At 41.5% G+C, this 12,765-nt stretch overlaps 1 protein-coding gene across 8 annotated transcripts in view; it reads left to right on the top strand.

Annotated features, from left to right (window-relative positions):
• GTDC1 (glycosyltransferase like domain containing 1) overlaps positions 1-12,765 on the top strand; it is a 431,567-nt gene that overhangs the window by 132,124 nt on the left and 286,678 nt on the right. For 6 of the 8 annotated variants that reach the window (XR_014590560.1, XM_083865295.1, XM_083865290.1 and 3 more), the window contains exon 1: positions 4,286-4,299. The exons of 1 other annotated variant lie outside the window; for it this stretch is intronic. The gene's annotated coding sequence lies outside the window, so the exon portion shown is untranslated. Of the gene's footprint in view, positions 1-4,285; positions 4,320-12,765 lie in introns of those variants that run through there. One more of the 8 variants, XM_083865291.1, reaches the window with a different exon arrangement.

The following is a 12,765-nucleotide window of genomic DNA, read 5'->3' as shown; positions in this document are numbered from 1 at the left end:
AAATGGAGTGTATTTCACAACCTTGAGTGAAAGCTGCTATAGCAGGCTAATTCATAAATCTATTTTGAGCCAAATTTCAGCAAAGCATTTGTAGTTTTTATACATTCTTGGTTGATTAATTCTGAAAACTTGCATGTACACATATAATCTCCATTTTTGCATATGCTTATACCTATCTGCAAAGTACAAGTGGCATAAGCGCTGTAGAATTTGCATACATCCAAGCAGAAGACTCAGTTCTGCAGGAGAACTTTTAGAATCATGACCCCTTCGAAGTTATACCAGCAAAATATAGAAAACTTGCTGTCACTTATGATGTAGAGCAAAATGAAAGTAGAGGTGATGAAAGCACTTGCTTGTGAATGAGAGAACAATACATTCTTCAGTCCTTCCCTGCAAAGAAAATATTTCTGCTTTTTTTTTTTTTTAATTTATTTTTAATTTTCTTTCTTCTCTCATACTAACTGAATGTGGGTGGAAAACAGTAGAAAAAAGAAAGGGTCATGTTTGCTCCTCAAAATTTAAAGACGGTGTTTTTTTCCATTGCCACAGATGCTCCGTGCTCATCAGTTGCCGTGTACTTCTGAGAGAGAAAAGAGAGAGAGAAATTGCCAATAACATTGGTAACCTTAAGTGTAGGCATGCATAAAAATTTGCTGAAAATTGGGTTGTGGTACATGTTCTTATTTTAGATTTGCCCTTGTTAACGTCTTTTTAATAAACAGGTGCATACACTTCCCCAAGCTGTCACTGTTGTTTATCCAGTCTGCACACTTTATAAATCTACTAATGGAATAGACCCAATCATCTTAAGGATCTGTGCTTTAATAAGCTACAGTCTCAAAGTTTTCAGGAAAATAGTTTCTGACACTATAGTTCTGCTGGATATGAGCTTCACAAGGTTTGCTTTTCAAGATTTAAAAAAAAAAGAAAAAGCGACACAATTTCACTTCTGAGTTCAGCACAATGTAATAGAGAGTTTGGCACATGCTTGACATTAAGATTAGCAACAAAGTGGGATGGATGGAGGGAAGGGAAAATAAAAAGGTGTAAGAAAGGTGGAGCATCTCCAGAAATGGAGAGAGGTGGGTTGTTCAGCCTGGAGAAGAGAAGGCTCTAAGGAGACCCTACAGCCCCTTCCAGTGCCTAAAGGGGCTCCAGGAGAGCCAGAAAGTAACTTCAGACAAGGGTCTGGAATGACAGAACAAGGGGGAAGAGTTCTAAACTGAAAGAGGATATGTTTAGATTGGATATTAGGAAGAAATTATTGCCTGTGAGGGTGGGGAGGCCCTAGCACAGGTCACCCAGAGAAGCTCTGGCTGCCCCACCCCTAGAAGTGTTTAAGACCAGGCCTGAATGGGGCTTGGAGCAACCTGGGATAGTGAAAGGTGTCCCTGGCCATCACAGGAGGGGTGGGAACTGGATGGTCTTTAAGGTCCCTTCCAGCCCAAACCATTCTATGATTGGATCTTGTTGAACCAAACATTTATTCTGCATTGCAGGCTTCAGTCTTAAGCAGAACTCTTACACACTCTTTATTGGATCCATCCCCTGGTTCTCTGAGAACAGAGATGCTCCAGGCCCTCAGTCATGTTTGTATCCTCTGCTGGACTCACTCCAGCAGCTCCTACTGAGGATCTCCAGAATTCAGGGGAATGAAAGCAGCAAAATAAACCTTCACCATCTCACTGGATTCACTTGGAACTGAATGATCTTTAAGGTCTTTCTGACCCAAACTGTTCCATGATTCTATGATATACAAACCCAAAGTTACCTCTGTTGCAATATCAGAAGAGGAAAGTTTTTAGCTATCACCAGCAGTTAAGTCTATGGCCTACATGTGAGAAGTCAAATAACCCCATATTTACATGACCTAAAGGGCTCTTTTAACCTAGAACTTCACATGACTTGATGTGTGGCATGGTTTTCACAGTGCCTCATTAGGTGAGGAACCCTTGAGCAGCCTCTGTGCTGGTCTGAGTCACAATGATCCACAAGGAACTCCACTCACAGACTTCACCGCCAGCATTATTCCTTCTGGGAAAAAGGCAAAAAAAGAAAAACATTTTAGAGCAGCGAGCCTGGGTGCAGGACAGGTTGAGGGATTTGCAATGAAAAAAGTTAAGAGGGGCTCATTAGAGGCAAAGTTATTAGGCCAAGCAAACAGTTAATCCCTGTCACACAGAGGTAACAGAGTTGCCAGCCTTAAACTCTAAATTAAAGGCACTTTCTGAGCACCAGAGAAGTGACTCTTTTTTGCAGCTTCCTCAGTACCATCCATCTACCATAATGCTGTGGTGTTTTTCTTTCTTTAAATTCTGGGCTCCAACTAATTACTGGCAGGAAGTGCCTATTTTTATGCCATTAGTATGCAAATGAGTGAGAAGTAGAAAAATATTCTAAAGGAACTGTTACAATATCTGTCCACAGATTACTGGCCAATTAGAACATGGGATTAGGGCTGCAGGACCCCAAAAGAGTATGGCCAAAGTCTTTCTGCTTGGGTGCCTCAAGTGTAGTTTCAATGGGAACTGTATATACACGGTCCCTTTTCCTCAAAAAAAAAAAAGGGGAAAAAAAAAAGTTTCAAGCCTAAATTGCCTGCTTACAAATGAGCACTTCTACACTTGGAAAATAAATGCCTTCACTTCCTTGCCTCAATTTTTTTATCCATAAATTGGGGATAAAACAAAACATCCTGTTTGTCTATGTTCCAGCACATGCCAGGGGCAAATTATTCAGCTGGACTGGAGGCCTCCTCATCTGTCACCCTGTCTGAAAGACACAACCTTATAAAATTATTTATAATGTTCATGATAAATATTAAAAGATTTTCAGGTCTTACCACTTCTGTCTAGGTAAAGCCCATGAAGAACTGTCTCCTTCATGACGTTTTCACATTTCCAGCTTTGCAGTGTCAGGAATTCAGAGGTGCAGGACAGTGGAAAGCTATTGGAAAACAACTTTACCAGGATTTTTTTAACCTAAAAACTTGTGAAACAAAACGCTGCATTAGCCTACGGGTATTTCTCATGCAAATCAGTTTTCTCGTCACTCTTTTATAACCACTGACTAGCCAGAGAAGGAAAAAAAAAAAAAAGAAAAGTAATTCTTCAAGTTACTGGTGTTGATGCTTCTCACAGCTGTACACTTTGGAAATTCTGCTTTGTCACCCCATTAGGTGTTACTCATTTTGACTTCCTACTTAAAAAAAAAAAAAAAAAAAAATCTGTCTACATACCAGAGATAACAGCACCCTAAACTGAGTCAGTGTGACAAAACATTTCTCCTCTAAAATAGTTTTGCTGGGAAGGTTTGTTACTCAATGTGGGCAAAAAGAAGGTTGATACACCTGCCTGTAACAATTACAGCTCCAAAAAAGGCCATTAGGTTGATCAGGGAGATGGAGCACCTCTCCAGTGGGATGTGGCTGAGGGAATTGGGATTGTTCAACCTGGAAAAGAGAAGGCTTTGAGGTGGTTTCCTTGCGACCTTCCAGTATCTGAAGGGAATTTACAGGAAAAATGTAAGACAAGACAACTTACAGGACCATGTTGTGACAGCATAAGGGGGAACAGGTTCAAACTCAAACAGGTTTAGATTAGATATCAGGAAGAATTTCTTTACTGGGATGATGGTGAGGCTCTGGAACAAGTTGCCCAGGGAAGATGTGCCTTCCTCATCCTTACAAGCGTTTGAGACTGGCCTGGGCGGTGCTTGGTCTAGTAGAAGGTGCTCCTGGCCACGGCAGGAGGTTGGAACAGGAAAGTCTTTAAGGTCCCTTCCAACCCAAACCATTTCACGGCTCTGTGATGATCCCATGCTAACACCTGCTCAGCCTCTCCCAGGAGCCGCCCCACCTGAAAAAGCTCCAGTTACTGAAAAAACACACACACACCTCCCACTCACACCTAACTGCCAACAGCCCCGATTGTCACTCCTCTCTGCCGCTTCTCCCAGAAAACCATCATCTTCTAATTGTTTTTTTATTTAACCCACCTGGCGCATAACTCCTCGCTATTTATTCCTCCCAACCCTCCCTGCTCCCAAAACTCTTGTGGAGGGATTTATCGCTTTTCTTGCGCGGTTTGTTTCCCGTTCTATCGGTTCGGGTTCCTCCTTCCTACCCGTGCCCGGCTCCGGAGCCGCTCCATCCCCGGGCAGGGCAGGGCAGGGAGGGTCCCCGGGCGGAAGGGGGGGCCGGCTCTGAGCTGAGGGAGGGGCCGGGACGCCGCCGCGTCGGTGCCGACGGTCTCCAGGAGGGAGTGAGAGGAGGAGGAGGAACAGGAGGAGGAGGAGGTGAGCGCCCTCGGGGTGGGGTGAGAGCGGGGCCGCCCGCGCCAGCCGGGAGGGAGGGAGGGGGTCAGCGGGGCGGGCGCTCGGCAGCAGGACCGACCGGCGGCCCTCAGGGCTGCGGAGGGAGGAGGAGGGGGGAGCCCGGAGGAACCGAGGGGAGCGGATGGAGCAGCACACGGCTCCGCCCGCCGCCTCTCCCGGCAGCTGCGGCCGCGCCGAGCACGGGCCCGCGGCGGGGCGGGGAGCGCGGCCTGGCCGTGCCCGGAGCTCGGCGGGCGGGCAGGGGCCGGTCCCGGGAGCCGCGGGGCCGCCTCCCGCCGCTCTGACATGGCCGCCGGCGGGGCCCGGAGCGCGGGCAGCGAGTGCGGCTGCCCCGGGCCTTTCCCCGGCCCTTCCCGGGCCTGCGGCGGGCGGGGAGCGCGGCCTGGCCGGGCCCGGGCCCGCGGGAGCCCCAGGGCTGCAGACACGGCCGGGCCCGGAGCTTGGAGCGCCCGCGGGGAGGGGGTTCCCTCCACACACTCCTCTCGTGCCCTTTTTGTCGCCGTGCAAGGTGTGCAGGGCAGGGGCTGTGTTCTTTTAAAGCAGTTAAAGGCAGCGGCGAAATCTGAACGCAGTTCGATTCTATGTATCTCAATAAAAATATTTATACATACGAGCAGTTCTGCTGGTGAAGCTGTCTGTAAAAACTGCACCCTTAGCTTTGGTGTTCCATCAAGCTTTATTTATAGAAGGAGGAAAACAATAACTTTAAAAATGCTGCTTTTGTGCTGAATGCGTGGATTTTAGGAAATTGGTTTTATTATTATAAGCTAAGTATGCCCTGGAACAGAGTGCTTTGCAGTAGAGGAGCTGCTTAATACACTTTGTAAACACAGCCCAACTTTAGGGAAAAAGTGTGTCTGGGATGAGTGGGACTTGGCAGGTCTGCACAGATCTTTTAACACATGACTGGAGTAGCAGACTAGAGGAGAAAAAACTTTTAAGGTGTAAAAGCATGCACTTAGGTTTTTTTTTAAGAAGTGTAGGAAAGAGTTTGTAGCTTAATTTATGGTTCAGAGTTGAGCCTAATAGTCAGGTAAAGTCAAATAGCAGATTTTAGTGTGGGTTGTAACAATGGCTTGGCATAATTCAATAGAGCTATTTTATTGGGCTCTATTAACCTGCTTAACCTTAAATCTTAACCATGACAGGATTTTTATGTAAAGAGCCTCTATACAAAGTACAATATTGAATTTTAATTGAGGCTTTTAAGGCCTCATGTAGAGTGCATTCTTCCGTCTTCTTTTTTCCCCTTTCTTGAAAGTCCAGGTGTACTAAAGTCAATTTGAATATTGTAAATCCAGGTTGCACAGATCAGTTAAGGGCAGATAGGATTTTAAATCAGTCCTGTTTTTTTTGAGTTTGTGTATATACTATATTCATAGTATATGTATTCGTATATTTATATACTACAGTATAGTGTATGCTCTATATATTATTGTTTGTATACTATATTCTCAATATTGTGTAAACACCTTGGTGTTTACAACTAGCAATATACAAATATATTTTGTAATTGACTTGTTTACAAACTTTCTGGTCAATTTCCCCCTTTAATGAATGGAAGGTAGCAAGAAAACTCTGTTCAGCTCAGGATGTTGCTACTGTACAAACAGATCACCAAATTCCTCCCTCAGCTGATAAAATGTACTGTTTGATTTCTGGTACACCTGAACTTGAGTCTCCTGGGATGTGCCATGAGTTAAACACCTGTGAATTAACCCTTGTGGATCCCTTGCCTGTGTTGGGATCTTACCAAGTGCAACAGGTGCTGCTGCAAAAGTGGTGCCCAAAGCTTGCAAAGTGCCTGTGTTACAGCTGAAACCTGTCGCTTCTGCTGCTAAGTCACTCAGACTCCAGTGTAAAAATTATACAACTTCCTTAATGTTGTTTTAAAACCAGAGATATAGACATATTTTAAAGACCTGGCTGGCTGGAGGCCCATTTTAGAGTGGCCGGTAAAAGCAATAAACTGTCCTCAAACATTTCTGCTCAATAAAATTCGAGAATATGAAAACAAAAAGTTCCTGGTTTAGCTTTTTATAAATGTTTTCTACACTCTGTGACTGCAAAGTGCTTTGAGCCCAAAGCTCAGAGCCACATGGCTTGAGCATTGTAGGCCTCTGTCCCAATTTACAGCACTGAGTTTGTTACTTTCTGTTTTGATCAGAGCAGCGAAGTCTTGTGGTCTCTGACTGATGTCCTGCACTGGTGAAAGTGTCTAAATAGATGATTTTTATCATCAAAACAGTGCATTTTTAGTGTACTTTCCTTCACTCAGGGCTCCTGGAATCAGCTCCTTGGGCAAAACCTGTTGGAAGCTGTGATAACACCAAGCCCTTCCTGACATAGAGAAGGCCAGTAGTTCTTGCACCATTTGCTGTATGCAAATTCCTTACTGTCTGTAAGCTGGAATATAACTTACAGAAAAGAAATAAAATGTCTATACATGTCGTTGTTTGGCTTCACAAGATCAGAATATGTTTATCAAAAGCAATCTCATACAGTCCAGCTTGGGAGAGCCATGGGGGTAAGGCATTTCTCCTGCAGCTGTTGAGCAAATATTTAGTGTGGAATACTGTCTTGGATTAGCTGGTCCAGTTGCAATGAGGAAATCTTGTCTGTGGACTTGAGATGTTCCCTGGTTAAATAAAAGTGGTAACTGCTGTTTCTATAAAGATTGGGTTCATAATGTAAGATTTACAATCCTGTGTGGACAGAATTGTGTTCTGTTGTATGGAAATACACTGAAAGCTTTTAGAGGTATGAGAGTTATTTTTGATTATGTTAGTGGTGAGTGTCCAAGGCTAGGCTGGATGGGGCCTGGAGCAACCTGGTGTAGCAGATGATGTCCCTGCTTATGGCAGGGAGTTGGAATAAAATGGTCTTAAAGTTTCCTTTCAACCTGAGCTGTTTAATGATTCTATTTTATGATACTGGTGTAAAGAACAGCATTTTAATGTTGACTGTTCCACTGCTCAAGACATGAGCTGTTGTGTAGTGGGAGTAGTAACAAAACCAAAGCAAATGGTTTGCTGACTTGAACAGAGCGAGTCCATCATTGTTTGGAATTACTTGTGTAACACACTATTATTTTTAATTAAAAAAACCTGCAAAAGTGAAGAGCAAACTCTAAATATAAACTCAGGGCTGTTAGGAACTCATGCAGCAGGCATTTCAGAAAAAAGCTGGCTACCATGTTTGGTTGGATTTTTTTTTCCCTTTTATATGTGAGAAGTGTTTTCTACCAAGTTTGTAAGGCAGGAAAATCACTTTAATCTTTGGTGGCAGAATTGTTAACAAGGGGCTGTGGAGAGCCAGCCTTGGGCTGCCCCCAGCCATCCCTAAGCAGAGCAGTTATCAGTGGGGAAGTACTGAAAGGACACTGAACCTGGTGTGAATTTCACTTCTCCGTGGATTTATATCAAAGGATGTCTTAAACGTACACCTTAGCTGGCCATATTGCTGCATGTCAGATGTGAAAGTAAAAATAAACGTGTGAGGCACCAGGCAGGGTAGGAGATGTAAATCTGAAAACCAGGTCTCCAGTCTGTTATCCAAAATGCTGGACCCCATCTATAGGAATTTCATGGGAGCATATATATGTTTTATTTTTGATAAAGGCAGTATTTCCTGTAGGCAAGAAATCAAAGATCTTTTCAAGTTATAAATGACAATAAGTAGGGAAGCCAGTATTTCAGATTGCCGGTATTTTGGGTACGAGTAGCTCTTTGATGTCCAAATGAGAGCTGGAGGAATGTCTAAAATTAACAGTGAAGTATGTAATACTAATGATGAAATGCAGAAGATGGAGGAAAACAGGCAAGGGCCAGGCACTTAGGGTGGTTTGTATTTTTTCCCCTCAATAATTATTTTTTTAGGGTCAAAACAAAGAATGCTAACAGTTGTGATACATAAATCCTGAAGTAAGTAGATCTTGTGTAAGCAACTTTGATTTAAATATTTGTGTGTGTATAGGTTTCCATATAATCAAACATGAAAAATTTATTACATGTGTAATTTGCTGAATTGTAGTGACAAAAATGTTAGGGTGACCCCAAAAAAGGAGAATTTAATTAGTTTTGCATCTGAAAACATCTGTATGTATTGTGGCTCTACAACACTGTGACTGCTATGGCTTCACATGCCATTTTCCAGTTTTGCTCCAAGATTATTTTTGGGTAGTCAGTGCCTGTTTGTGCAGCAGGTTGTCTGTGTTACTGATGCTCAGTGGTACAAGTATGAAATTGCCCTAAATACCCCAGGAATGTTTCTTTCTTGGAGATGCAGCAGTGGTTCTTAAGAAGGTCTCTTTGGCCGTGCTTTTGGCAATATAAAATGTGTGGTGGTCATGATCTTGATGGATAAAACACCATCCAGAGTGCAAGATTTCTTTCACAGTCATTTTTAGAAGCTGCCATTGAGATAAAAACACACCCTTTGAGTTCACACCTAAGTAATTGGATGCAGATTTAATATGATGCTGTTTTTTATTCTTTCTTGGGATGGAATCCACGTCCCATGTTGGGCGTGACTCACCCTGGCAGGATTCAGTGGTCAAGAGTGTTGCAATGAAGGCTGAAGACCTCGCTGTTGCCATGCCTTATTTTCCTCAAGAACTGAGAGTCTTGGTTAATCCTCCTAAAGCTTAATAAAATACACATATTAGAAACAGACCTGTTGTAAAGCCATTGTATGGAAAAACGTCCAGACTATCAGAAACCTTTTGTGCGTACGTGCAAAAGGAAATGGTTGGGAATGCTTAAAACTCAGAAGGGATGATTAGCCAGAGTAGTGGTGGTGTGGTTTAGCTCCATTTCTAGACCACCTCAAAAAAAATCCCACTTTTTTCTATTCTTTCCAATCAGTTTTGGGGGAGGAAAAACAGCTAACCTCATAATTGTGTGTTAATAACCTTATTGTAGAGTATGTGACTATATAAATCTAGATTCTGTTTTATTGATGTTTATTTACCAGGTGACACCTTTGTAAATAAAATAGAAATGAAGTCCCTGCTGCATTATGAAAATAAAGTGGGTTTTATAAGTATCTTGCCTAATATATATAATTAAACAAGTGATTTCTCAGGAGCACCATACTTTCCATCATTTTAAAACTAAAATCTTAATTGAAGTACAGCTCCTCGTTTCATCTGAATTGTATTTCCTGTGTGCCTTTCTGCTTTAATATTTACATAAAAATATGCCCAAAATCAAAAATTCAACAAGTAGTTGAACACATTGCATCTTTTATATTTGGGTTCTTTTCAAGGTTTGCACAAGGAATATGCTGTGAGATGATTTTGCTAAGTAAGAAATTCACCAAGACCCTGCAAAATTCTGTGTTTTATGATTTCCCTGTTGAAAGTTTTCCCTGGCTGATTGCAGCTTAATACAGCAAATTTCTGAGTACAGCTTTGTGTTTGGTCAAAGTTCTGCAAATAAACAATAACATCAGCTTGTTGACTTTACAGAATAATTTCTTGTCCTGATCTTGCTTTAAGAAAACTTTAATGAGAAATATGGTCTTGTTGTTGTTAAGTCAGTTTTCTTCTTATTGTGATTTAAATGTAAAGGCAAGATTTATGGAAATGACTGCAGGGTGGTGCTGGCCTAATTAGTCATTATTTCTGGCAAGGCATAAAAAATTGGTTGTTCTTGTGCCTAAAACTAATAGTGTATTTTGTATTTAATCTGTAGGTCTTTTGTAAAACAAATGGTCGTGCTAAAAACTGCAAAACACACACATTTAAAGTTTGTGTGCTATTATTTTGCATGCAGTTTTGGCATCTGATTTAAATTTTTCATTGATGGTTAAATTTACTATTATGTATATTTGAAATGTATATATCCCTTAAAAACCAGGAATAATAATAGCTGAGCTGGAATTTGCAGTAGAAATTTTAGAACTGAGTATGGCTTTTCTACCAGTGTCTATTCAGGGATTAAACACAAAGCACTGCAGTGCTTTATAAGAGTACTAATACCTATTAAATTTTTTTTTTTTTTTTTTTTTTTTTTTTTTTTTTTTGCAAAGAGTTTTAGGCTTATCCGTGTGATATGTTCACCATTGGGCTGAGGGGTGTCTTTTAGGGCTTTCTTTTTGTGGGCCTTGTTGAGATGAATTCCCAGTAATTGGTATTTCACCCAGAAGCGACCCAGGTGACTTAGGAATTCCAGCACCTTCAGCATGTGGAATGTCTGTCCTAATCAGGCTTAAGAGAGGGGGGCCTTAGCCCAGTAATGATTGAAACCTGCCTTCTAAAGGAAAATAGTCAGCAGAGCATGTGACATAAATGCTCCTCTGTGCCTTTGCCCCTCTCCTTGTCCACCCACAGCTCTTAGACGTCCTTAGTGGCCGGGGGATGTTGCTGAAGAACATCTTGAGCTGCTCTGCACTCTCCTCTCTGTGCATCCATTTCGTGATTAAACTTTGAAAAGTCACAGCCCCCAACATTCAACTGCAGTTTCATGGTAGCTCTGACATTATTTTACTATTCAAGCTGTGAATTTCATTCTATAGCAAAATGAATATTATATTGGCCTTTTAAGTTGGTTGTCAGTGGAGAATAGTGAAGCTACACTTAGAGCATCTGTATGCAATCTTGGCGACAAAGTAGGACCCTCTGGAAAGCTGTTACTGTTGGGGCAGAACTAATCATTCCATGTGAAATTATATAAGGAGAATTAGCTCTGACTCTACCTCATTTCCTTTCATACCGCTGTGAAAATAAGCTTAGAATTGTCAAACCTCCCCTCCATGTTTCTCTAAGTACTTTGTTAAATACTTCTTTTTATTAAGGCTTATTTATTGGAAGTTCTAGACAAGAAAAATATAACTGTATTTCTAGGTACTAATGGGATGTGCATCCTTGCCCAGTTTGGCAGTTGTGATTTCCTTCCCAGGACTGGATTCCTGGATCAGTTGCTGTTGCCTTCCCTGTACTTTGACTTTATTTCCCTGGCGAATCATTCCGAGCACTCTACATTTAAGGTAGCGTGCTTCATGTGAGAGAAAATTGTCAATCACAGCCTGCCTGGGCTATTTAGAAAAGAGAGATATCAAAAGCCTGCTTGGAGCTCTAAGGAGCAGTCAGCTCACCTGCTGAGTCTCCTGGCAGGAGCCTAAACTCGTGCAGCCTTTAAGGTTAGGAAAGAAAACGGGGATCTCTGGAGGTCATTGCTATGTGCTGGATGTGTGAGCCTGTAGTGCAGTGTCAACCCAGAGAGAGATGTACAGGCCATTCCTGACATGTTCTTCTTGCCAGATCTTAAAAACAATCAGGGGAGATTTGTGTAACCCCTCTAGAACCTAATCCCTTGTTTAACTATCCCTAGAGGTAGCATATTTCCTCTAATACTATTCTAATTTTTTTTCCTAACCTGTTAATTTTCTTGGGGTTTGTTTTTTTTTTTTTTTTTTTTTTTTTTTTTTTTTTTTTTTTTTTTTCTCTCTCTCTGCAGTGGATATTACAGTAGTGGGGTATGATTCTTGTAACTGCTGTTAACCTATTTTGAAACTTGTCTCATCTTTTTTTACTTTTTTTTTTGTACTCACTGTTTAATTCACCCAGATTGCTTAGGTTTCCTTTTGAGCTTGTTTTCTACATCTGTATTGAAATGTGTGTGTAATGTACAACCTTAGGCTCAGTGATGGACAGAAGAAATATTACTATCTTTTTCATATGATGCTCCTATCATCATCATTATTATTATAAATTGGAATTATTTTTCAATTTTGGTGTTCAGTATTAAAACCTCAGTTTCAGTTTTGCTGTTAATCCCTTAGTCCCGCTTTTTTCAATTCTGTTTCCCAGAATGCTTGCAGCATTTCTCAGGTAACTACCAAATTTTGCACCTATATTGCTCATCATCCAAGTAATAAATAAAAAAATATTAAATAATCCTGCATTAAAAATGCAAAGAGGAAGCTTTATATTCAGAGTCCTGCAACCTGTACCTTGTTGCAGATCCAACCTTTGGAGCTGGAGTAATGGAATAATTGGGTTGTGCTCTGATTCCCCCATTGTCTTTGGAGCCTTTCCTGGTCTTGGTTCTTTCTGTCTGTGTCTGCCTTGCATTGAGAAGCCTGAAATGGGACAAATCAAATCTGACATCTTGTAGCTATAGGTGTTTAGGGAGGGAATTTTTAGTGAGTTGAAAAAAGCTTGGAGGATGCTTACATGGATCTGCACCCATGAGTGACTCAGTTTCTCTGAGTGCTGTGTAAAAATCATCTTTAATTATACTTCTGTGTCTGACCCACAAATGGTTATTCTTCATGGCTGCTAGATCAACACTTAAAAAAAAAAAAACCCAAACAACTTTGATCAATCAGATCTCAATATTTGAAGTGTTTTGTGAAACGTGGACAAGGGAGAAGGGGAAGAAACGCTCTCTGCTCAAAACCTTTTCTTTCTTGCCACTCACT

Source organism: Zosterops lateralis, assembly GCF_965231275.1.
Source record: "Zosterops lateralis genome assembly, chromosome: 7".
NCBI classification, from domain to species: Eukaryota; Metazoa; Chordata; class Aves; order Passeriformes; family Zosteropidae; genus Zosterops; species Zosterops lateralis.
The sequence above is the reverse complement of the archived record's forward strand: the minus strand, read 5'-3'. Positions and strand labels throughout refer to the sequence as shown.